We start from the raw sequence: 25,126 nt of genomic DNA, 5'->3' as shown, positions 1-25,126 counted from the left end.
TTTTGTTGCACATAAAGTACAAACATCTGACTGCAATAGTTCATTCCCTAATGTGATCTGAACTCTAGAATTATCCATGACCAAATGAAAGGAAGTAAATCAAGACCAAGCAGTAGTATTTCTACTGGACTATAGTCCACCCTAAGGAAATAATTTCTGGGATTAACTGTTATTCAGATAATTACTAACTCTCACATTTACTTGGTTCCTAAAAAAAAAGTAAAAAGTAGTTTTCTGAAACCCCAAGTCCCCAGCTAAGGGAGAAAAGTCCTGCAACTAAGATTCTTTCTCTAAGAAAACTTAGACCGAAATAAAAAGACACCCTATCCAATGAGATTAGATATTTTCACGCAATACATCAGATGAAGAACTAATATCCAAATTACATAAAGCAGTCATGAAGCTCAGAAAACAAAGAAACCAAAACTGGGGAGAGAAGATGAATAGACACTTCCACCAAAGGAAAAAAAGGGGGGACAATCAAATAATATGAAAAAAATGCTCATCATCACTTAAAATCAGTATAGATCTAAATGATAAATAGGTATCATCTCACACCAATGAGGATGGCAGTTAAATAAATTTAAAAAACTGGGAAAGCAAACAGTGTTGGTAGGGATGTGATAAAAAAGAAACCCTCATTCACTGTTTGTGAGAATTTCTTCTGGTCCTGCCTTTATGGAAAACAATGTGGAGATTTCTCAAAAAATTAAGAATAGAACTTCCATATGATCCAGCTATTCCACTTCTTGGCATTTAACCACAAAACACAAAAACATTAATTGTAAAAGTCAAACATGCACCTTTATTCACTGAAGTAATTAGTATAATAATCAGGACACGGAAGCAACCCATATGACCAACAACAGATACGTGGATAAAGAAACTATATTCATAATGGAGTACTATACTGCTACAAGAAAAAAATTATGTCATTCACTGCAACTTAGGTGGTACTGGAGGGTCTCAAATTGAGCAAAATAATCAAGATGAAGAAGGAAAAATACCAGATGTTTTCATGACTCTGTCGTATACAGAGAACCAAATCAAGGGTATAGACAATATCAATTTATAATAAACCCTGGGCAATGGATTATAGAACTGAAGATACTAGATTAAAGGAACTGAGTAGGAAGAAGGATGAGGTAGATTGGAAATAATACAAGGGCATTGGTGTAGAAGATCTGGGGCACTATGTGCTGATAAGATGAGTTAACTCATATAACAAACCATAAATGTCAACACTAAATTTTTAAACATTTCAATGGTGGAGGTGTGCTTACACTTTAGTGAGAATGAAATAACATTGTGCATAAAAAAATAAAATTGCTAATACACTGTAACCATGTTTCTAAGCTAAGTTTTTAAATAAAAAATAAAAGAATGCTTCCTTGGGATAATGCCAGTCTATATGTACTTGGCCTTATATCTTATTAATAAGAGAGAAATACCCTACTAGTAGTCTTGGAAAGATCAGCCTCCTTACAGTTTTTAAATGCTCATAGTTTGAAATTTTTGCTAATATAAGTTTAAAGTGACAACTTGTATGTTATTAACCATTTAGGAATTAAATTGCTATATTAAATTAAATTTGCTTTACTAGTTTAATTACTACTATAGTCTTTTAATCTCACTTGAATGGATACTATAAGAATAAATAAATCAACATTTAAGAATACTCTAGATTCAAAGTATTGAAACACATGAAAGAAAAACATTATTATAAGCCATCAAACAAAAATATTATTCTGTCCCTGATTTGTCATTTTTGTCACTACAAAAGTCCTTTGCTGATCTTTATTGACCTCTAGAACCTATATAACTTATTTGACATATAGATATCAGTAACATCTGACTCCATAGCAAAATAAAATAACTATATAAAGAAAATGTGTTACTCTTAGAAACAAGGTCCAATGTTAGCTAGGAAAAATATGCGAGGCATAATAAAAATCAGCCATAAAATTTATGCAACATTATGTTATATTTTTGTGTCTAAAAAAAGATATGGGAGGAAAAAGAAGGGCAGGGCAGTAAATTATCTAAACCCACTGGCAACAGCCATCAAGACAAGGTTGAGTTATGCTTTTGGTCCTCCCTTCCTGAAGACAAAAAATATGTCAACATTTTTATAAATTAAATCATAAAATGTCTAAAATCATAAGTTCTAGGCATATCTGTAGGGGCATTTTCTGAAAATGTTCTACACTTGGAGGTTAAATGGGTGTATACTTCACTGTCACTGTCCTCCTGTTGTTCATTGATTTGCTTGAGTGGGCCCAGTAATGTCTCCATTGTGACACTTGTTACTGTGTTTGGTATATCAAATACGTCATGGGTAGCTTGCCAGGCTTTGCCGTGAGGGCAAGATACTCTCGGTAGCTTTCGGGCTTTCCAAGAGGAGTGGAGGAATCGAAAATGGGTCGGCCAGTTTGGCCGTGTGCAAGGTAAATGCCCTACTCGCTGTGCATAAAAATTTTGAGTTATTTAGTAGATGTACTCTATTTGTATATATGTTTTTTAAAATTCTAGAAAACGATGGGACTGGAGAGATAATACAGGGGTGAAGTTGCTTTCTTTGCATGCACCTGTCCCAGGTTAAATCTTCAGGACCATGTAAGGTCACTTGAGCACTCCCAGGAGTGATCTCTGAGCACAAAGCCAGGTGTAACCTGAACATCTATAGTTGCGGAAAAATACTCCCACCATTTTTTTTCAGTTCTAGAAAATGAGGGATAAAATACTAAAAAAATTATTTACAGGGGCTGGAGCAATAGCACAGTGGGTAGGATAATTGCCTTGAACACGGCCAACCTAGGTTTGATTCCCAGCATCCCATATGGTCCCCGGAGCACGGCCAGGAGTGATTCATGAGTGCATGAGCCAGCAGTAACCACTTTGCATAACTGGGTGTAACCCAAAAAGAAAAAAATATTTACATATAATATCCTATTTATCAGGGTTAGCAAAAAAATGAATGTAAAAGTGCGCTTGCTAAGTACTTAGCACTGCACTGTCCTTCCATTGTTCATCGATTTGCTCTAACGGGCCCAGTAACATCTCCATTTTGAGACTTGTTGTTACTGTGTTTGGCATATCGAATATGTCACAGGTAGCTTGGCTAAATACTTATCTTATGCTAATTGATAACTAATTGATTCAGTCTTCAGAAATTTAATGTCTTCAACAGAAAAATCCATGTCTTGAGATTCAAATAGGTGAAAGTGTAAGACATAAACTATAGGAATCTACATTTGTGATTCTGGCCCTTTTTGCTTCTGAATCTTTGTATTTCTAGAACATAGATCGTTGTTCAAAATACAGGAAGTATTTGACAGTACTCAATAAAGGGGGAAAAAGAGAAGGGGAAAATCCTTTGTGCAATTAATGTCAGAAGACTCAGGTTCAGCCCTTGAGTCTGACTGAGTCTGACTCCAAAACCTGTTCTTAATCATTCCACTAATATCCTTCTAAAATACTTGAGTCAGCATACTACCTGAAAGAATTATATGGAAGCAGGGGGTTTACTCAAAGTATTGGCATGCATGTCATAGAGCAGAGGCCTCGAGTTTGATCTTGTCTCCTCATTCCTTGGCGGTGTGACTCCAGAACCCTGCTGGAAAGGTAAAAAATAACAACCAACAAGTAAATAAAAATTAACACAAAATTAAAATGAATGAGTGAAAGAGTTATAAACCAACTCTAAAACCACCCAGTTGAGGTATACCAGACCTACACATGTTGTGTGAAACATGAGTTTAAGGAATCATAATAAATGGACACTCAGGCAACCACCATAATTAGCTCTGTAGGAGCCTTCTCTCACAGTCTAAACTGCCATCTCTGTATAAGACCCTCTCGCTCCATGCAGACAGTTAACAGAACTGACCTCCCTTAAAGGTTCTAAGGAGCAGTTAGTTTTCTTGCTTTTTCCAGTCTAGAACTGTAATCCTTAATTCTTTGGCCCATAGTCTCTTATCTCCAGACAGTGACATGCATCTCTCTCTGCCTTGCTTCTTTCTGTTTTTGTACCATGGCTTTCCTCTCTTTAGAGTAAAATATCCTTTGCCTTCCTCTGCTAAAGACACTAGAATTGCCTTTAGTGCCCAATGAGATAATCCAGGATAACTTCTCCTTTCAAAATCTTTAGTTTATTCACATTTGCAAAGTTCTTTTTGCCATATTAGGTAACAGTATAGTTTCCAGAGACTATGACTGATGTTTCGGTAGCCTGCTACCGAATGTAACCTGCCCACATGGCAGAGTCTGGCAAACTCCCCGTGGTGTACCCAATATGCCAAGTACCAGTAACAATGAAGGGTCTCATTCTCCTAACTCTGAAAGAGCCTTGAATATGGCACTTTAAAAAAAAATCTCAGCGCTAGGACGAAGGAGACGTTACTGGGCCCTGCTCGAGGCAATCGACGAATAACAGGATGGTTGTGATTGTGATTGTGATGACTGATATTGGGCTGGAGCTATAGCACAGCGGGTAGGGCATTTGCCTTGCATGCGACCGACCCAGGTTTGATTTCTCCGTCTCTCTCAGAGAGCCCAGCAAGCTACCAAGAGTATCCCATCCGCATGGCAGAGCCTGGCAAGCTCCCCATGGCATATTCGACATGCCAAAAAAGTAACAACAAGTCTCACAATGGAGATGTTACTGGTGCCTACTTGAGCAAACCAATGAACAACAGGAGGACAGTGCTACAGTGCTATCGTGATGCAGGGCCACTACACCAGCTTGCCCCAAGAATAGAGCAAAGTAGCAGTGGATCTGGAAGGGCGAAAGTAAGATATTCAGCACAATCTACCTCACGGACCTACCACTCCATTCTCCTTTCTTCAATCAAGAAATCTGTGTCTGTCACACAGGAACTCCTCAAAGCCTCATCACAACTTATATTATTGCGGACGACTATCAATATGTCCAAACTCCCCAATTAAACCTACACTTTTAATAACTCAATATTTTCATATATGATAGTGTTGAGGAATAGGAAAGAAAAAATAATGAATATAGAGTATAGCTTGCATGGTCCCCCATCACTACATTTGGTCATAAGATACAGTAATAATCAAGGAATAATCAAAGGAATGCCAACATTATTCCAAATTCGAAAGGAAATAAGGGTTCATGCTGCTTCTTAGGTCCCTCTTGTCAGGGGTCCAGGGAGCATTAAATCCATTAAGGCTGATGTTTAGGGCTCTCAATATGATTGGAATCCTTCCATTACATGCTGTTTCACAAGGTTGACTAGGCGGACTCATCTGAGAGTCTAGCCACTCGCTGAATCTCACTAAAGGATGAGTCCAGTAGAATCTTCTCATTTCAAACTGAAGCATAATCTGACAGATGCAGAGGGGTGGGCAAAGCAGCTTAGAGGGTCTTTCATCTTACCTGTGGTGGTAGGAGAGGGTTATAGAAACTGGTTCTGCAGGTGTATATCTTAGTCCTTCTATCTTACCTTGAGACAAGTAATTTTTGAACTTAAGAGCCATAATTTTCTGCCATGGTCTATCTGGTTTCATAGTGACCCCTTGGCCCAAAGAGTGTATGATTCTGGTCTAACTAGATTGGCGAGGATAAGGGAAAATACCTCAGGATATGAGGGAGAAAATTCACTGAATGGAGAGAGGTGGGAGTGGCAGGGAGTCATCAGTGAACTCTTTGAAATATTATCCACAGCAGCTCTTCATTTGCACACTACCCTCCAGCACTGACTTTCTTCCTCATTCTTAGCCAAAGTCCTGCAAAATCCTCTCATTTCTTCACTAGCCCTTTAGTCTTCAGCTTACCCCACTGTGACTTCCACAATTTCCCAGTTTCTCCCCCTTGGTTAGGTGGTACCTTAGTATCTTCCATTCAGATCTTACCTTAGTTGTCATCTGACCAAGTCCTTTACTGCTTATTCTCTATTTGTTGTTCCTTTCCATCATTTCTACTGGTCTTAGGGTACAGAGTTCTAAGGATTGCTTGTATAGTTTCCATATCTTTTTTCGAGGGCTGGAGAGATAACACAGTGGGTAGGGCATTTGCCTTGCAGGCAGCTGACCAGGGTTCTATTCCTCTGTCTCTCTCGGAGAGCCCAGCAAACTACTGAGAGTATCCCACCCCCACCGAAAAGCCTGGCAAACTCCCTGTGGCGTATTTGATATGCCAAAAACAGTAACAACAAGTCTCACAATGGAGACATTACTGGTGCTCGCTCAAGCAAATCGACGAACAACGGGAGGACAGTGCTACAGCGCTATCTTCTTTCAAAAAGTTAGGTTTAGCCAGTGAGCGCACAATCAGGTTTGAGGGATGACAAAAAGGCATTTATTCCCCTGGAATTCCACCCCCTCCCACCAGCTATAGTTTGACAATAGTAGACCTCACCACCCTTCAATGATAGATACGCCTCTTCTGAATCCAGGTAATACCACATTCCCCACTCTCCAATGCTAATAATAAAGATGTGTCCTGGTTTGTTTCAACAGAACTCTGTTGATTTTTTCTTAGTCCATCTCTGTTAATTTTCCTTTGCTGAAATCTCTTTATTAAAATAAAATAAAATCTCTTTAACTCTTTCATCACCACATTCATGTGCCTATATATAAAAATATTTTTCTCTTTCTTCAGACAAATTTTTCATCAGCCTCCATAAGAGTGCTCTCTCCTGCCTTTATCCATCTTTTATGTCCTGTCTCTTTGACAGATTTCACCTATTTTACCAAGCACGGTTTCTGAAATTCTGTAAGTCTTCAACTTTCTTCTTCCAACTGTGTTCTATTATAAAGTACTTTGTTCAATATTCAGGCCTTTAACAACTGCCTATAACCAAAACCACTCAAAAATTTGTATCTCTAGTCTCACCTACACTCTGATATTCAGACTTTTGAATTCAGTTTTATTTATTAAATCTATAAATATTTTCTAAAAGGCAGTTATGCCCCAGACCCTGTTGTAGATGTCTTTCAGGGTATTTCAAAGGGCCTAATATTCTACTTATTCTACTTGTTCCAAATCACATCCTCATTTTCTTCCCAACCTTCCTCAACCCTCTAGCTCTCCTAGTGCTTTGCTACTCCAACCTCCATCCAGTCCCCAACCTAGGAACCTAATCTTTTAAGTTTCCCCCATCTTTTTCTCTTGTTTCTGGGCCACACCCAGCTGTACTCAGGACTTACACCTGGCTCTGTGCTCAGGGATCATCGCTGGAAGTGCTTAGGGTGCCGTATATGGTGCTGGGGACTGAACCTGTGTTGGCCATGTGTTGCAAATGCCTTACCTTCTGAACAATATCTCAGATCTGAAGTCTCTCCCTGATTTTTTTTGGCTTTTTTGGTCACACGTGGTGATGCTCTGAACTCATGAATTACCCTGGTGGTGCCTGGGGGATCACATGGGACACCAGGGATAGAACTCCAGTTTGCCACAACATACAAGGCAAATGTCCCGCCTGCTGAACTATCACTCTGGTCCCTGAAAGTTCCCTTTTAACTCAATCCCTTCAGTTAACAAATCATCAAGATCTATCAAATGGCCTCCAAAGTATCTTTGCATCTAACCAGTTTCCCCATCTCTACTACCCCATCTCTGCCATCATTTCTGACCTCTACAGCCCTATCTTTGTCATCTTGTGTACCCCCAACTTCCATAAATAAAAAATTTATTGAAGCAAATACTTGATCAAGATAGATCCAGTTTTCTCAACATTGTCTAAAACTTTCTGTTTGTTCTTAAACAGCAGTTGAGCCTTGCCTCCTGTGCACATCTTCGGTGACTTCTCAAACCTTCACTCCAGTCTCTAAGACCTGGTTTTCTTTGCTCCCTGGAAATGATTCTAAAGAAATGTGATCCTGGCTACCCCTTTTGTTTAGAGTCTACCTCCCCCCTCAACCTCGCCCAGCCCCAACCCCACCACACTCAATATTAACTCATCTTTTATCTATTTGCTAAACTGTCACTTCTTCAAAATATGCCTTCCTTAATCACATTTTCAAAATTCCATTACTTCTTAACCATTCGTTAAGCACCAGGTACCTCTTCTTTATACCTCTTATCATAGTTGTATGTTTACATTTGTTTGTGTGTTGCTTTGAATAATAGACTATAAGTGTACCTGAGTTGAGGGACCACATATGTTTTGTTCAAAATCATATTCAACATGCCTGCCAATAGAAAATGCTAAATAAGCATTTCTGGAAATGAAAGTAAAAAGGTTCATTGATAGGAAGACATACTAACAAGAATCAGATCCAGGCTAATATCAGGGTACTTTTTCCCTTAAGAGTATTTTTCAAAGTCTTTGAAATAATTCAGATGTTTAATAAATGTGCATCCACAATAACTTCATCCATTGAGATGATTCTGCTTAGTATTTATCAATCCAACAACCAAAGCTCCAGAAGAAAAATATTTTGTACTTAATTCCTTCCAAGCACTGCATAGACCATAGCACTGCACTTCACTGTCCTTCCATTGTTCATTGATTTTCTCGAGCAGGCACCAGTATCGTCTCCATTGTGAGACTTTGTACTGTTTTTGGCATATCAAATATGCCATAGGGAGCTTGCCAGGCTTTGCTGTGCAGGCGTAATACTCTTGGTAGCTTGCCAGGCTCTGGGAGACGGGTGGAAGAATTGAACCTGGGTCGGTCACATGAAAGGCAAATGCCCTACCTGCTATGCTATTGCTCTGGCCCAAGACAGACCATATTGGTAAAAAAAAAAAGTGTGTGAGGGGGTATCACTTAAGAATTTAATCATCTTCAATAATTTTTATTAGGACAATAAAACACTAGACTTTGTATTAAAATTCAGTCAGCAAGATATGAAAAAATAAAATTATCAAGTAATAACCAAGCACTAATCTTACATTACTTAGTACCAATATGTACTTCTTATGATTCAGCAATACTTTTCAAATGAAGTCTTTAAATATGCTAACTTTATGTTGGTATTTTCTCATATGTGTTAAGGAATTCTGGTGACTCCGTGGGAAACTTGGAATGTAGCTTCATAATAATCTCTGACTCTAACTCACTACTTCCAGTTTTATCAGAACAGATCAGTTTTTCTCCTGCACATTCAATTATTAGTGACAATGAGTACTCACTATGTGTTAGGCATTTCTAAGCACTTTATACAGATTTGTCCCCTTTATTTTTTATTTTATTTATTTTTTAAAAAAAATTTTATTAGTGACAAACCAAGAGGTACAATTGTAGACTTACAAATCTTTGTGCTTGGGTTTCAATTATACAACAATTAAGTACCCATCTCTCCACCAGTGCCCATTTTCCACCACCACGGATCCCAGTATCCCTCCCTCCCCCCATCCCCCCATCCCACCCTGCCTCTGTGGCAAGGCATTCCCTTTTGTTCTCTCTCTCCTTTTGGGTGCTGTGGTTTGCAAAAGAGGCATTGAGTGGAAATCATGTTTGGTCTATAGTCTACTTTCAGCATGGCTTCTCCCATCCTGGGAGGATCCTCCCAACACCCTTTATTTGGTGTTCCCTTCTCTATCTGAGCTGCCTTTTCCACTAGCATGTGTGGCTGGTCTCCAAGCCATGGAGTAAATCTCCTGGTACTTATCTCGGCTATTCTTGGGTGTTAGTCTGCCACTTTGTTACTTTATGTTCCCCAGATGAATGCAAGCTTTCTATGTCTATCCCTCTCTGACTCGTTTCACTTAGCATGATACTTTCCATGTACCACTTGTATGTAAATTTCATGACTTCATCTTTTCTAACAGCTACATAGTACTCCATTGTGTAGATGTACCAAAGTTTCTTTAACCAGTCATCTGTTCTCAGGCACTCAGGTTTTTTTCCAGATTCTGGCTATTGTAAAGAGTGCTGCAATGAACAAACAAGTGCAGATGTCACTTCAACTATACTTTTTTGCCTCTCTGGGATATATTCCCAGGAGTGGTATTGCTGGGTCAAATGGGAGCTCAATTTCTAATTTTTTTGAGAATCGTCCATACTGTTTTCCAAAAAGGCTGAGCCAGTCGGCATTCCCATCAGCAGTGAATGAGGGTCCCTTTCTCGCCACATCCATGCCAGCACCTGTTGCTTTTGTTCTTGTGGATGTGGGCCAATCTCTGTGGTGTGAGATGATATCTCATTGCTGTTTTGATCTGCATCTTCCTGATGAGTAATGATGCAGAGCACTTTCTCATGTGCCTTTTAGCCATTCGGATTTCTTCTTTGGGAAAGTTTCTGTTTATTTCGTGGCCCCATTTTTTGATAGGGTTGGATGTTTTCTTCTTGTGGAGTTCAACCAGTACGATTTGTCCCCTTTAATTCTTTTTACTAATTTTTAAGGTATATATGAATAACATTTCCCTTCTCCAAATGGGAAAATCGAGGTCCAATTTCCTGTATAGTTAAAATCACCCCCATAGCATATAGTTAATATGTACCGAGGAGGGAAAATAGTCAAATGCAGAAATCTTGCATAAGACTCTTGCTTTTGAGTCCATAGAAATTCTACTGGTACATTTGCATGTTTGCTCTCCAAAATGGCATCTTCTGTCTACTTGTTTTTTTTCTAGTTGGAAAAATGTATTCCCCCATTAACTTTTCCTGTAAGAGTTTTGAAGCACTCACAAGATTTATTTTTAAAAAATCTTAATAAAATGCAGCCTATCAAGAAATAAATATAAATAAAGAACTAAAATATATAGAAATTGTGATAAACAAGCTGGTATTGGAGCATTGTATCAATTAAATATAAATGAAGACTAGCAACTATGGAAACTATGGTTACAAAATTTTGACCAAGTCAAAACAAGTAAGAATAGATTTGGAAGGAGAAGAAAATTATAGGAAAAGTAAGAAAGCTTATAGATGAATAAATAAGTCAATATTGCCTAAAATTTAAGCATCTAATTCACTTTAAGAAGGTTTTAAAACCTCGAGGAAGAGCACAGTGACTCAGAGTGCCTGCCTGGCAAATAAATGGTCATGAACTTGAATCCCTGGTGCTACCATATCTTCTCAAGGCATCCAATAGCTCTGCTGTTTGAGCCTGATAGCTCTGCTGTGATGTCAGGTGCCATAAGTGACTTCTCATAGTTTGAGTAACCAAGTGTGTGTAAGAACCACAAAGGGTGCAACCCCTAGAGAATTCTACAACAAATAGATATGCAAGTCTTACAGATGAGCATATAAATGTGAGATCTACAGCACTATAGCCATAACCTGAGGACCTCGACCAATGAGCAAAACCTCTAGTAATAGTGAGACCTCCAGTAAGGCCGTGTGCAAGCACCACAACTAAAAGAGTTCAAACTTAGGTGAACACTGTAATCGAGAGTGTGAGCACAGTAACCTGGTACAACCTCTGGCAAGCACCACAGCTAAAAATGTGTGATCCCCAAAGCCAGGCTGGTGTGTGACTCCCACATCAACATAAACACTTAAGGGAAATGGGAGGAGAGAAGGAAATTATTTTTAATAAGGTTAACTTTTTTATTTCCATTGGAATTAAAATTTGTATATCGTTTTTGGGAAAATGTTATAGAGTTCTCACAATAAGCTAAAGATAGAGCTTCCATATGATCAAATAACCCCACATTGGGCTATCCATGCAAAACATACAAAAAATTAACACAGAAAACTGTATCGTCTTAATATTTATTGTGGCATTATTTACAATAGCTAAAACATGAAAGCAACCAGACTCATAGGTAGATGATTGGAAAAGGAAGTTGTGCTATATTGATACAATGGAATACTACTTAACCATAAAAAGGGTGGCATTTTACTATTCACAACAGAATGAAAGAACTTGAGGGAGTTGAGTAAAGTAAAATAAGTAAGAATGAAAAAGATACGGGTGATTTCACCTACACGGGCAATATGAGCACACAAAACTGATGAACAGATAAAACCAGGTTAAGACAAATCAATGAATACTGGTCATAGAATTCAGACTGCCTAAAGGGATGGGGTGGGAGGAGTGATATTTCATATAAAAATAAGATTGTGACACCAATCTCTAAAATTTCTCCGTAATCTTTATTCTCAATCTTAGTTCTTTATTTTAGAAAACTTGTAGTAAAGACTGTTTTTGTTATACAAAAATTCAGTCATTTCTTCATTTCCCTTTTGGTTCCTCTTCTTGGAATGTAACTAAATTTCAGTGTAATTTTTAAAAGATGAATAAAATGAATCACTTTTTCTTTATAAAGATATTTTTCATACTAATTCTCTCACTTGAAAAGAACTGCTAGGGTGGTGGAGTTAGGGGCATCTTCCATATCACCACACTCCTGTTATCACCCTAACATAAAGGTAAGGTAAGGTAAAGGCCCTCCCGTTGATCATCGATTTGCTCGAGTGGGCCCAGTAACGTCTCCATTGAAGACTTTGTTGTTACTGTGTTTGGCATATCGAATACGTCACGGGGAGCTTGCCAGGCTCTGCCGTGCGGGCGAGATACTCTCGGTAGCTTGCCGGGCTCTCCAAGAGGGGCGGAGGAATCGAACTCGGGTCTGCCATGTTGGCTGTGTGCAAGGCAAATGCCCTACCACTGTGCTATCGCTCCTAATTAACAATAAACCAAATGTCATGTAATAACTAGTCCAGGTCATAATTTATATAACTTACCTCAAAATAGTTTATTAAAACCAAAATATACTTAAGAATTCCACCATTGCATCATATATATATGCATATGTGCATATACACATATATGTGTATATATATATACGTATATATATATATTTGTGGGCTGGAGTGATAGCATAGCAGTAAAAATATATATAAATATATATATATATATATATATATATATATTTGCTTTTAGAGTCACACATTTTGAGGCAATGCACAGGGGTTACTCCTGGCTCATGTACTCAGGAATTAATCCTGGCGGTGCTCGGGGAACCATATGGGATGCTGGGAATCGAACCTTTGTCAGCTGCGTGCAAGGCAAATGCCCTACCTGCTGAGCTATTGCTCTAGCCCCAGCATCATATATTTTGATGCCTACTAAGTTTCATTAAATGTAGAGCAAATTTCCGCCTTTACTTTTTCTTTTTTTTTTTTTTTTTTTTTTTTTTTTTTTTTTAATTTTTTTATTTATTTATTGAATCACTGTGGGAAAGGTTACAAAGCTTTCAGGTTTATGTCTCAGTCATGCAGATATCAAACACATTTCCCTTTACCAATACTTATTTTTACCATGAAGAACCCCAATAAAACCCCACCCCCCACCCCTCCCCGTCCCTGTGAGGCTGATGAATTCTAGTTAACACTCTATGTGCTTTGATTAGATTCATTGTTTCAATAAAAGATTCACCACTATTATTTAGAGTTTACCCCCCCCCCAAATCAGACATGCTGAAAAAGCATTGTGAAGTGATTTGCTTTCTACGGCTGGGTTCAAGAATTAAATGTTGGTTTTGGATTTCTGCTCTTTTACCTATTGACCCTGGAAGTATTTCTACTGAAAGTCAGATAGTTAAGAAATTGGTTTCTGTGTTCTGGAGTCCTGGCCGTGCTGGAGAGCCGCTCGCGGGGGGCAACCGGTGGCCTCGGTAGGGCGTGAAGGGCGGAGCGAAACGCCCCCCTTCCCCTGAGGTTTTAGTCGCCCCCACACTCCCGGCTCATACCTGCTGTCCACAAGGCTCCCATGTGGCCGCCATCTTTCTTTCCAGAGAGGAGAGGGCGAATGGGGCAACACCCTTTCCCCTCCGGCAGACTTGATGGCCTGGATTAACGCATAGTCCTTTCACTTTTCTGCTCCAAGCTGCTGGGTTCTGCATTAAGTCCTTGTGCTTCTGGGGCCGTGGCCGTGCTGGAGAGCCGCTCTTGGGGGGCAACTGGTGACCTCGGTAGGGCGTGAAGGACGGACCGGAACGCCCCCCTTCCCATGAGGTTTTAGTCGCCCCCACACTCCCGGCTCATACCTGCTGTCCACAAGGCTCCCATGTGGCCGCCATCTTTCTTTCCAGAGAGGAGAGGGCGAATGGGGCAACACCCTTTTTCTTAATAATAATTTGTTGAGAATAGGTTAGCTGTCAGATTCAGTTTTGATCTCTTGTACGATTGTTTTACACCCTGTGCCCTGTGTTTAATAAGCTAAAAGTCAAATCAAAAGGCTTGATATATTCTACATAAATAATTTTGGCAGATGTATGTCATAGCTGATGTTATCTCCACACTGCTTGTTGCTGAAGGCACATAATGTCTCATTGTCCTATGAGATATAGCACTAATCCTTTTTTTTGCCAAGTTAAACTCTTTTGTGCTGACTTTGCAGTGACATCTTCGCAGCAGACAATCATCTCTTTGTGGTTTAGCATTCATCATTGATCCATACCCACATCATTTTTCTGATTCGGTAGGAGTTGCAAAGAAGTGATCTTTAAATTCTAGATGGAATTTAACTGCAAACAAAATTGTTCTCTTGCCTTCTTTGGTGAGTGAGTTGACTTGGAATATGGCTTGAAAGGCAGAATAATGTCTAATGTTCTTTTCAACTAATTATAAATAGCTTCTTTGGATGGTGACAAATCAGTTTTTTTTTTTGCTCTTAATCCTTTGGCTATCATTATAGATGTAGAATTTTATATTTTTACTTTATAGTAGTCATATATTTGGTGCTTAAACTTTTGGGGGCAGTGGGTGTTCACACCTGGCAGTGTGACCAGGGTAAATTTTTGGCAGGTTCTGGAGACAATATGGGATACAGGTGATTGAATCTTGGTCAGTCATGTGGAAGGCGAGTTCCCTCCCTGCTGTACCCACTTCCATCCCTGCAAGTGCCCTCCCTGCTCTGACCCCCAAAGTTGTACCAACTCTGAAGTAGAAAGGACTTCAAGTCAATATCTCTACCCAAATTTTTGTTTGCTTTCAGAAACACTCCCAGTGGTGCTAGGGGGACCATTCAGTGCCCTCTGACCTATCTCCTTGGTATACCTGCATCCTTTCACATAACCTGTTATTTAAATGTTTATTGCTTTTTACCTCCAACTTGGTTTTCAGTAGATGAATACAACTCTTTTCTTCTAGGTACTGAGAGGAGAAACTTATTCAAAAAATTGTATCTGAGGAAACTTATATACAATATAGTTCAAAAGAAAAGTATATTCCTTATTAGCTGGCCAGAAGCTCAGACTGGCTACAGAGAATCAGACCAAGCATGGTTAAAGTCCAGGAGAGAAGGTTTGGGGGTATGGGGAGTGTTGGCTACCTATCAAATGCTTGGCTGCTATCATAATCAGGAGGACATGGAAGTTCTGATACAGGCCCAGGACAGTGAGTAGGCTGTCTCCTGCTTCACTGAGGTCCAGGCTGATGTTTTAGTGCACTGTCATAGAGTCCACCACTAACATTTTATCCTTAAAATAATACCCAGGTATGGGAGCTGAGGGTTATTTGGGTTCTTGCCTTTGGGGATAGCATAAAGTTTCCAGGAAGGGGGATCTAGGGAGGTGGCAGGAGGACTGAGTTCTTGTGCCACATTACCTGGAATCTGAGGTTAGCAGGGGTTGTGTTCTCAATGGCTATTGACTGGCTCAAGTAATGGTTTGCAGTATCTCTCTGTCTCTGTCTTGTCTCTTCCCTCCCTCCAAAGTTAGATCACGGTCATGGTCTTCCCGTTGTTCATCGATTTGCTTGAGCGGGCCCAGTAACATCTCCATCATGAGACTTGTTGTTACTGTGTTTGGCATATCGAATATATCACGGGTAGCTTGCCAGGCTTTGCCGTGTGTGCGAGATACTCTCGGTAGCTTGCTGGGCTCTCTGAGAGGGGCAGAGGAATTGAACTCGGGTCAGCCATGTTGGCTGCGTGCAAGGCAAACGCCCTACCCGCTGTGCTATTGCTCCAGCCCAAAGTTAGGTAATGGTCAGGAAATAGAGTGGTCATGAGAGTTAGAGAAGTTGAAGTGAGGTGCTGAAGAAGCAGTATATGATAGGTGTGTGCAGTGGAACCTGATTTGATCTCCCCTGAACATGGAACTAGTAGTAGCATTTTCTGAACACTGCCAGGTGTGCCTCTCCTCAAAGAAAAAAAAAAGGAGATTGCATAATTAGGATGCTCATCAGGTAAATTTGGCCTGAAATTAAAAAAGGGATTTAAACTGCCTTGTAAGAGAGTAACAAACATAAAAGAAGGCCTATCTGTTTGAAGAAATAGAAGAATCCAGAATGGAATGAAAAATTAACTCTTAGAAAAAGGGCAATGTGGATTCAGTTTATTTTCTGATACAGATGGATACACTCTTTTTTTTTTTTTATCTTTTTGGGTCACGTCCAGCTATGGGCAGAGGTTAATCCAGGATCTGGACTCAGGAATTACTCCTGGTTGTGCTATAGGATGCTGCAAATCGAACCCAGGTCTGCCTCATGCAAGGCTAACGCCCTACCTGCTATGCTATTGCTCCAGCCCCAGATGGATACACTCTTACATTTACTCTGAGCTAATGAGGAGAGAGGGTAAGGGGAAAGAGAGAAATTGAGAGAAAGAGAGTGAGATAGAAGGAAGGAGAGAATAGACTCTATTTACTTGCTAGTTCTAGTAAAACCCAGCAAGGCATCAGGATGTAGCTCAAAGGGATGGAGCACATGTATAAAGTCTAAATTTGATCCTCAGGATAGTGTAGTCTCATAAGAATCAACAGTGTGGCCTTGATAACCCCCAGCTCTGCAAGGCTATAGAAGTACCTCATTGCTGGACCCAAGCATGTACTGGTCAAGCCCAGCAGTGCCAAATCAAGTAGAGCTGCGAGTAGTTCCCAGCTACCTAATAGAACTATGGAGATAAAACAAAAATGAAAGCAAACAAGCAAACAGATGCAAAAAGACTCAACTCAGGAAGCGTGAATCTTACCCTATTGCCCTCTGATATAATTCCAGTGACTCAGTCTTTCTGAAACTGCTTGGTGTCCTGAACAGAGGAGATTATACTGCCAACTATCAGGGTACCTTAAAAACTGAGACAATGCATATTAAACATCTGTGATTTAGTAGGTGATCAATAAATGGTAGTTACCACATTAATAGTATCTTGATTAAATCATATTTATGTACTACTCTCAATTTTATAAGTAGTTTTTAAAAGAATAAGGTAATTGTTGTCAGGGTGCATGTGAAAAAAATTTTCAAAGAAAATTATAAGGGAATAATTTTATCTAAGACAATACATTCCATCCAGATTAAAGATCTGAATTGTCTGTCTATTTCATTTTATTTTAGGGGGGGCACACCCAGCAGTGCTCAGGGCTTACTCCTGGCTCTGCACTCAGGGATCACTCCTGGCTGGGTTGGGAGACCATAGACCATATCAGGTGCTGAGAATTACACTCTGGTCATCTGTGTGCAAGGCAAGTGCTCTACCCACTGTATCTTCCTGAAAGTGGTAATTGTAGGATTAGTCTCACAGTTCATAAGTCACTTTGGTGCTCTGATGTTTCATTAAAATACAGGTGCATTAAGCACACAGTTTTCATAGTTTTTAATGCCCAAAAGGAAAGAGAGAGAAAGTGAAAGAGAAGAAGACAGAGAGAGAGAGAGGGGAGAGGGAGGGAGAAAGAGAGAAGACAGGCGGTGGGGGGGGGAACTGGGGACATTGATGGTGGGAAATGTACAGTAGTGAAGAGGTGGATATTGGAACATTATAGGGATGAAAGCAATCATGAACAACTTTGTAACTGTGTATCTCTGTGATTTAAAAATACTAAAAATAAAAAATAAATACATGGTTATTCCTCAAAAATTTAGGGGCAGATTTGGGAGTGAGCAGAATTCTTCATCATCCTCAGTCTTATTATTATCATCATAATAGAATGTTATCAGAAGTGGGATTTTACTTAATTCAAGTTTGATTAATTGAGGTGGTTCAGTTAACCTTTGCCATTTTCAAACTTGTCATTCTCTCAAATGTGAACCCATCACATTGACTAGAAAGTGTCATTGTGAAACTTAATTTGCTCTTTCTTTGATGCTGCAGGATCCTATAGTGCCACAGGGTGGCCGTTACATATTAACACAAGTACTTGCTGTAGAAAAATTAACGAAGTTGATAGAAGTGGAGCTAATTAGCACTGATTTCAGGATCCATGTAAAAACTCATTTTCATATGTTTCTGCTAAAAGCAGCTCTGGATTTCAAGGATAGTTTTGGGGTTGCAGTTAACCAGGGAGTAAAGAGAGCTGCCTAGGTGGGTTTATTAGGCCCATTGATCATTTCCTGGACATCATTCTATTTCTGCCAGGTTCTGTGTACAAGGGCATCTGTGTTTGATGGAAAATGGTAAATTAGGAAGAACAGCAGCCATGTTCTTCCTAATGTACCTTGGTTTCCTATCCTACCTCATTATTAAGTAGACAGCATCATGATGAAGCAAAATTGAAACATCAGAACAGTATTTCTATATAGACACCTCATTATGCAACAATTCTATTTTGCATGTGTGTGTGTGGGGGGGAAATGTTTTTCAAACATATACTGAAAAGAGCTTATTTGCATATTTAAGTAGAATTTTACTAGTGGAGAATCCACACCAGGAAGACAGAATCAGAGACTTTTATTTGATAGAGGCAGCAAAAAAAGACTATATCTTATTTGACAAATAGCTTTCTCAGAGTAACTTAGATGCATAAATTTCTTTTTTCCCAGGCATTTTAGATTTTAACTAAACTGTACAGAAAGACTTATCAAAGACAAAGTTTATGAGTGTTTTAATTTTTATCCTGGTCATTTTGGATGTATTTACTAATCTACATAATTTCTGTGCTGATTCAAATCTTTCCCAAATATCTTTGTATCTTTTAGCATCACTAGAACCTCGAGTATTTTAGTCCCAAACTGTAACTCATATTTCAATTAAAAATATCTAATTCCATAATGTCTAAGAGGATATTGTTGAGTTTCTAAAGTAGAAATACAGTTTTAAAAGTTGTGAAATTGGACTCCTAAAATATAAACCAATCCTATAAACCAAGTACCTATATTTTAAAAAGAAAAATAAATAAATATAATGTTAAAACATGGAAATTATCCTATTTTTTTAAATTTTTTTAATTGAATCACCATGAAATACAGTCACAAAGTTGTTCATGATTGGGTTTCAGTCATACAATGTTACAACACCTATCCCTTCACCAGTGTACATTTTCCACCACCAATGTCCCCAGTTTTTCTCCTGCCACCCCCTCCCTATTATGCTTCTATGGCAGGCACTTTTCTTCTGTCTCTGTCTCTGTCTCTATCACTGTCTGTCTCTGTCTGTCTGTCTGTCTCTCTCTTTCTCTCTCTCTCTCTCTCTCTCTCTCTCACACACACACACACACACACACATACACTTTCCTTTTGGGAATTATGGTTTGAAATGCAGGTACTTAAAGGTTATTTTATATATATATATATATACACACACACATATACATATATATATATCTTTACTTCCTTTCAGCACTCAATTCTCGTCCACAGTGATTATTTCCAACCATCATTGGCACGAAGACCATTCTGTCTGGAGACCACATGTCCACTAGAGTCTTATTTTGTATGTTTGGGGTGGGTGGAGGGGGAGGCATTGGGCCATACCCAACTGTGGCCTGGGCTTACTTCTCACTCTTTGCCCAGGAATCGTGCCTGGTTGTGCTCAGGGGATCACGGGAGATGCTGGGGATCAAACAGGACTCAGCTGTGTGCAAGGCAAGTGCTTTATCCCCTGTACTATCTCTCTAGGCCTAAAAACTTTTTTCTTTTTTTACAGGAACAAACCATCAGTGTCTCTGATAACCCACGGTGCAGCACTGCCCAGTATTATTTTATTGAAATTTTGTCTACGAGTATTGCACTGTAGCACTGTCCTCCTGTTGTTCATTGATTTGCTTGAGCAGGTACCAGTATCATCTCCATTGTGAAACTTGTTATTACTGTTTTTGGCATACCAAATATGTCACGGGTAGCTTGCCAGGCTTTGCTGTGTGGGCGGGATACTCTCTGTAACTTTCCGGGCTCTCTGAGAGAGACAGAGGAATCGAACTCGGGTTGGCCGCATGTAAGGCAAACGCCCTACCTGCTGTGCTATCGCTCCAGCCTACGAGTATTGATGCATTAATAATACATCTTAAAACATAGTTCTCAAATATCTCACACATGAGAGAGAGGAATTTTGCAGTGATTTTGCATGTCTGCCTTGCTTGTCCACATGGGCTGAGTTTGATTCTGGCAGCACTGTATTGTGGGTGCTTCACGGAGAAAAGTGATTCCCAAGTGCCATCATAGATAGATGTATGTCAGTACCACAAGGAGGTGTAACTCTGGGTGAGCACTGCAACTAAATAATGACCAGCAATTGTGACCTCTGGTAAGCATGCATGTAAGCACCACAGTGACCCCTTGTGAACACTGCGACCATAACTTGTGTGCAGCCCCCAGCAATCACAACTAAGGGAATATAAATCATGGTGAGCATTGTGACTTGACGTACAACCTTGGGGAACACCATGACTAAATGTGCAAGCATCACAACCAGGCCTGTGTACAACCCCTGGCCATTTCAACAGCAACATGAAAACCAACAATGAAGGGAAGAGGGGGAGGACATTTACTAAAAATTTATTTAAAATTTTATTTAAATCAAAATGTATTTAAATTTTATTTATTTTTGAAAAGTACATACACAACAAACACTTGCTACACATTAAGTTCCCAAAGTTTATTCAATGTTTCAAGACAAAGGACCAATAGATATTACTATTTTCGAACCTTCTCGATATTTTCAGTGATGTGGGGACCTCATCAGCCTGGAAGTTTCACTTGAACCTGGAGTTGGGGAAAATGAAACTTACTTTGAGATGAACTCAGCCATCCAGTGCACACAGGATTGTTGGATTATAGTTCTAAACATTTTAGGTCTAATATTGGTTTTTACTTTGTGTCCCCTCCCTCCCTGCCCCCACAGTGAGCTTAAATTTATTGAGTTACACCCATCACAGTGCTCCCAAGACACACCCAATTCCATCAAAATCTCCCAATCTTCTCCTTCACACTCTGCTTCCCTTATCTATTAATTACTTATATCTCCAAATCAGACCCTGTGACTTCTAAAGTCAAATTCTTCTGAGGACTCTGGATTTTGTATATGTAACTGAAATATTGCTTTTATCTTTCCTTTATGTCCATTGCATATAACTTTAGAGCAATGTCCATTTTGTATAGACACAGGGAGACAATTAATACTATGCTTTTGTAACTGGGGAGTTAATTGACTCCTGATATTTAGTCCTAAGCCATGTGCCATACTTACTCGACTTAAGCCTCAATTATCCTTAGTTCCTAATACCCCAAAAGCAGGGTCCCAGCGAGGGACTTGGATAACCCAAGGACAAGCTGAAATATACCCTGGCACTGAAAAGGGACAGGCTACAAACCTTAACTTATTTTTTGTTATAAAACATATAAGTTAAGAGCACGGTCATGGAACAAACTCTGTCATGACGCAAAAAGGACCCTGCTGGAGTTAAGAATGACTAACTTGGCCTGAGGACGGTAGTTTTGCGATATTATAGTGAGATGTTTCAAGGAAAAGCCACCCTTTAAGCTTAATGTATCTCTTACTGTGTCCATACAAAATGACTAGAAATATTATTAAGAAGTAAATTTAAGATGACTCTTTAAATGTATATGGGCTGGGGCTGGAGCCAGTGGGTAGGGTATTTGCCTTGGCATGCGGCCAACCTGACCAACTCGAGTTCAATTTCTCTGCCCCTCTTGGAGAGCCCAGCAAGCTACTGAGAGTATCTCGCCCACAAGGCAAAGCCTGGCAAGCTACCTGTGATGTATTTGATATACCAAACACAGTAACAAATCTGACAATGTTACAGGGCTCGCTCGAGCAAATCGATGAACAACGGGAGTACAGTGACAGTGACTGTGGCCGACCCGGGTTCGATTCCCAGCATCCCACATGGTCCCCCCGAGCACCGCCAGGATGAATTACTGAGTGCAAAGCCAGGAGTAATCCCTGAGCATTGCTAGGTGTGATCCAAAAAGCAAAAATAAACAAATAAATAAATAAATGTATATGGGCTAAGGAAAGGAAAGTAATACACCCTTGTATTAAATTCTGCACTTGGGCGGATCTCCTAGCAGGATGAGATTTTGTCCTTGAGTATCTCCTAGAAGAGCTTCCCCTGAAGGAAGGGATTTACATCTGTTCCCTGTTTATGATAATGTTCAACCACACCTATGTGTAATTGCTACCCCCAAGCCTTGATGATTTCTTTATAACTAATTCTGCAAGACTGGAATAAATGGCAACTGAATATCAACTAGCCTGGTGGCCCCGTTTTCTCCTTCGTTCAGCTAGAAGTGTGGGGGGGGTAGCAGCTCTTGACCACCAAACACGCACACATTGCGCACCCACAATTTGAACTCACACAGGATAACATTATTGCTATGGGACTTTAATGCAAGCCCACTGGGGTTCACTGGGTCCAAGATCCTAAAAGCAAGAGGTCATTTTGAATACTGGCAAGGAGCCAAAGAAAAATGAGTACAGGTGTGATGAGATTGCAGAGAGAATGCAGAAAGTTAATAATGTAGTAGTAGAAATCTATTCTACCTCTTAGCTAAGAGGTTGTGTTGGAAGAACCTGGTGCTGGTTATTTCTTTAAAAAGGAGTTGAGTGAAGATGATGGGCCTTTCTGAGTTTTAATTAAGTTTTCCATAAGAAAACTTAGCCTCTTTTTTTTGCCAAGATGTCATCTATAATAAAGATTTTTTTGCAAGTGAAGTTTCAGGTAAACCCACACACACATAGACCAGTGAATCTTCTCTGACCTCAAAGACTCAATCATCAGGAGACAATATTTTCTCAATAAAAGCATAAAGTCAAACTGTATATACATATTTATCAAGATGAATTTCTTTTTCTTTTTTTTCTCTTTTTTTTTAGATTAAAAGGCCCTCCCGTTGATCGTCGATTTGCTCGAGCGGGCCCAGTAACGTCTCCATTGGAGACTTTGTTGTTACTGTGTCTGGCATATCGAATACTCTCGGTAGCTTGCCGGGCTCTCCGAGAGGGGCGGAGGAATCGAACTCGGGTCGGCCATGTTGGCCGCTTGTAAGGCGAACGCCCTACCCGCTGTGCTATATGCTGACTTTTCTTTTCTCTCTCTCTCTCTTTTTTTTCACTTTTTTAAATTTTTATTTAATTGCCGTGAGATAGTTACAAGCTTTCATTTTTGGGTTACAATCACACAATGACCAAACAACCATCCCTCCACCAGTTCACATTCCCCACCACCAATATTCCCGGTATATTCCCCCTGCCTCCCATGGCAGACACGATTCCCCATAATCTCTCTCTACTTTTGGGCATTATGGTTTGCAATATAGATCCTAAGAGGTAACCATGTTTGATCCTTTATCCACTTTCTGCACACATCTCCCATCCCAACCAGTTCCCCCAGCCATCTTTTTCTTAGCGATCCCTTCTCTATTCCAGCTGCCTTCTCCCCTTTGCTCATGAGGCAGGCTTCCAGCAATGGAACAATCTATCTGTCCTGTGTATCTACTACCCTTAGGTGTCAGCCTCAAGTTATGTTGTTTTATACTCCACAAATGAGTGCAGTCCTTCTATGTCTGTCCCTCTCTTTCTGACTTATTTCACTTAGCATGATACTCTCCATGTCTATCCATTTATAAGCAAAGTTCATGACTTCATCTCTCCTGACAGCTGAATAGTATTCCATTGTGTAGACAACCTCTCTGACAAAGAATTTAGAAGGGAGCTACTGAGGCAGCTAAAAGAAACAATGGAAATCAATGCCAATAAAAGACAAGAGGATTTGAAGGTAGAAATGAGGCAAATGCAAATAAAATTACAATCGGAAATGTCAGACCCGAAAAACCTGGCAGGCGAATTGAAAAACTCAGTGGAAGGCCTCAGCAGCAGAGTCACAGCTGTTGAGAACAGCATCAGTGAGCTAGAAGATGGATTCCAGAGACTCTCCAGAAAAGAGCAGAAAATGGAAAAGAGACTCACAATTCGGGAACAGCTGGCAAGAGAATTTCTTTTTCTTAAAGTTTTTTTTAGCATATTGGTGCAGTTAGTGGAAGTTAACATTCATTAGCTAACTATTACTACTTTGGATAACCTAGTATTGCTGGGCAAAGTGATTCCTTTTCATTTCTGAGCTCCTCAGCTGATATTAGGGGTCAGATGCAAAATCTTAGCAGCTGGGGGGCCTTGAGGGTCAAACGCAGGAATGTGCACGTGCTTCTATGTGACAGTGGAAAATTCATTTTTAAAAAAGGCCAAGATTGTCCATGGTGCTTTTGGATTTCCTTCTCCACACCACTGCTCCAGTCTTCTTAGCTTTTTATATCCAGAGTATAATAACTTGTCAACAGAAAGAGAGTGTGCAGCAACCCTGAATCAGACCATACTTAATCTACTTTCCAGAAGAACCCTGCTTTTATCTTAGGAAGGCAGCATTCTGGGTGCTTGATGAAGTGGGATGTGTTGCCATCATAGACCAGCACTGTCTTCCTCTGAAAGTCTTCTCCAATCCGGGCAAGAACAGGGGAGCATTAGCTCAAGAACATGGCATTATAAAACCTGAAGTCTGGGGCTAGCATTGTGAAGAGGTCACAACTCAATGGAGAAAAGCACTTTCTAATAAATATACAATAATATCAGATGACCTCGTGCATATGGGGAATACTTTAAGAAAATCAAGAGGAGGAACAATGTTCAACAATAAATCCTAAACCTCTGAAGATAAAGCCAAGGTTACCAGGGGGACTGAACTGAGAGAGTCTAGAGGATTGTGACTGAAGAATATTTGACACTTTGGGTGGTAGATGTAATTCAGCAATATTGCACTCCTAAAATATAATCACTCACAATCTTGCAAACCAATTTTACCTGAATTTTTTTTAAAATGTGTGTTACTTAAGGTTAGGATAAATTATATTTAAAAACAGCACCCACTACTGGGAATACCATTGGACTACCCTTTTCCAAAAACAAAAAAAGGACCTTAAAATGATTTAACCTGTAAAAACAATAGGCATAAGCAAAAAAAAATTCTCTAACAAGAAGTATAAATCTGATAAATTGAAAAAATTATGTATTAGATGTGACATATGAGCAATCTCTG

The sequence above is a fragment of the Sorex fumeus genome, unplaced genomic scaffold (assembly GCF_029834395.1).
Source record: "Sorex fumeus unplaced genomic scaffold, SorFum_2.1 ptg000044l, whole genome shotgun sequence".
Classification (NCBI taxonomy): Eukaryota; Metazoa; Chordata; class Mammalia; order Eulipotyphla; family Soricidae; genus Sorex; species Sorex fumeus.
Note: the sequence above shows the minus strand (reverse complement) of the source record.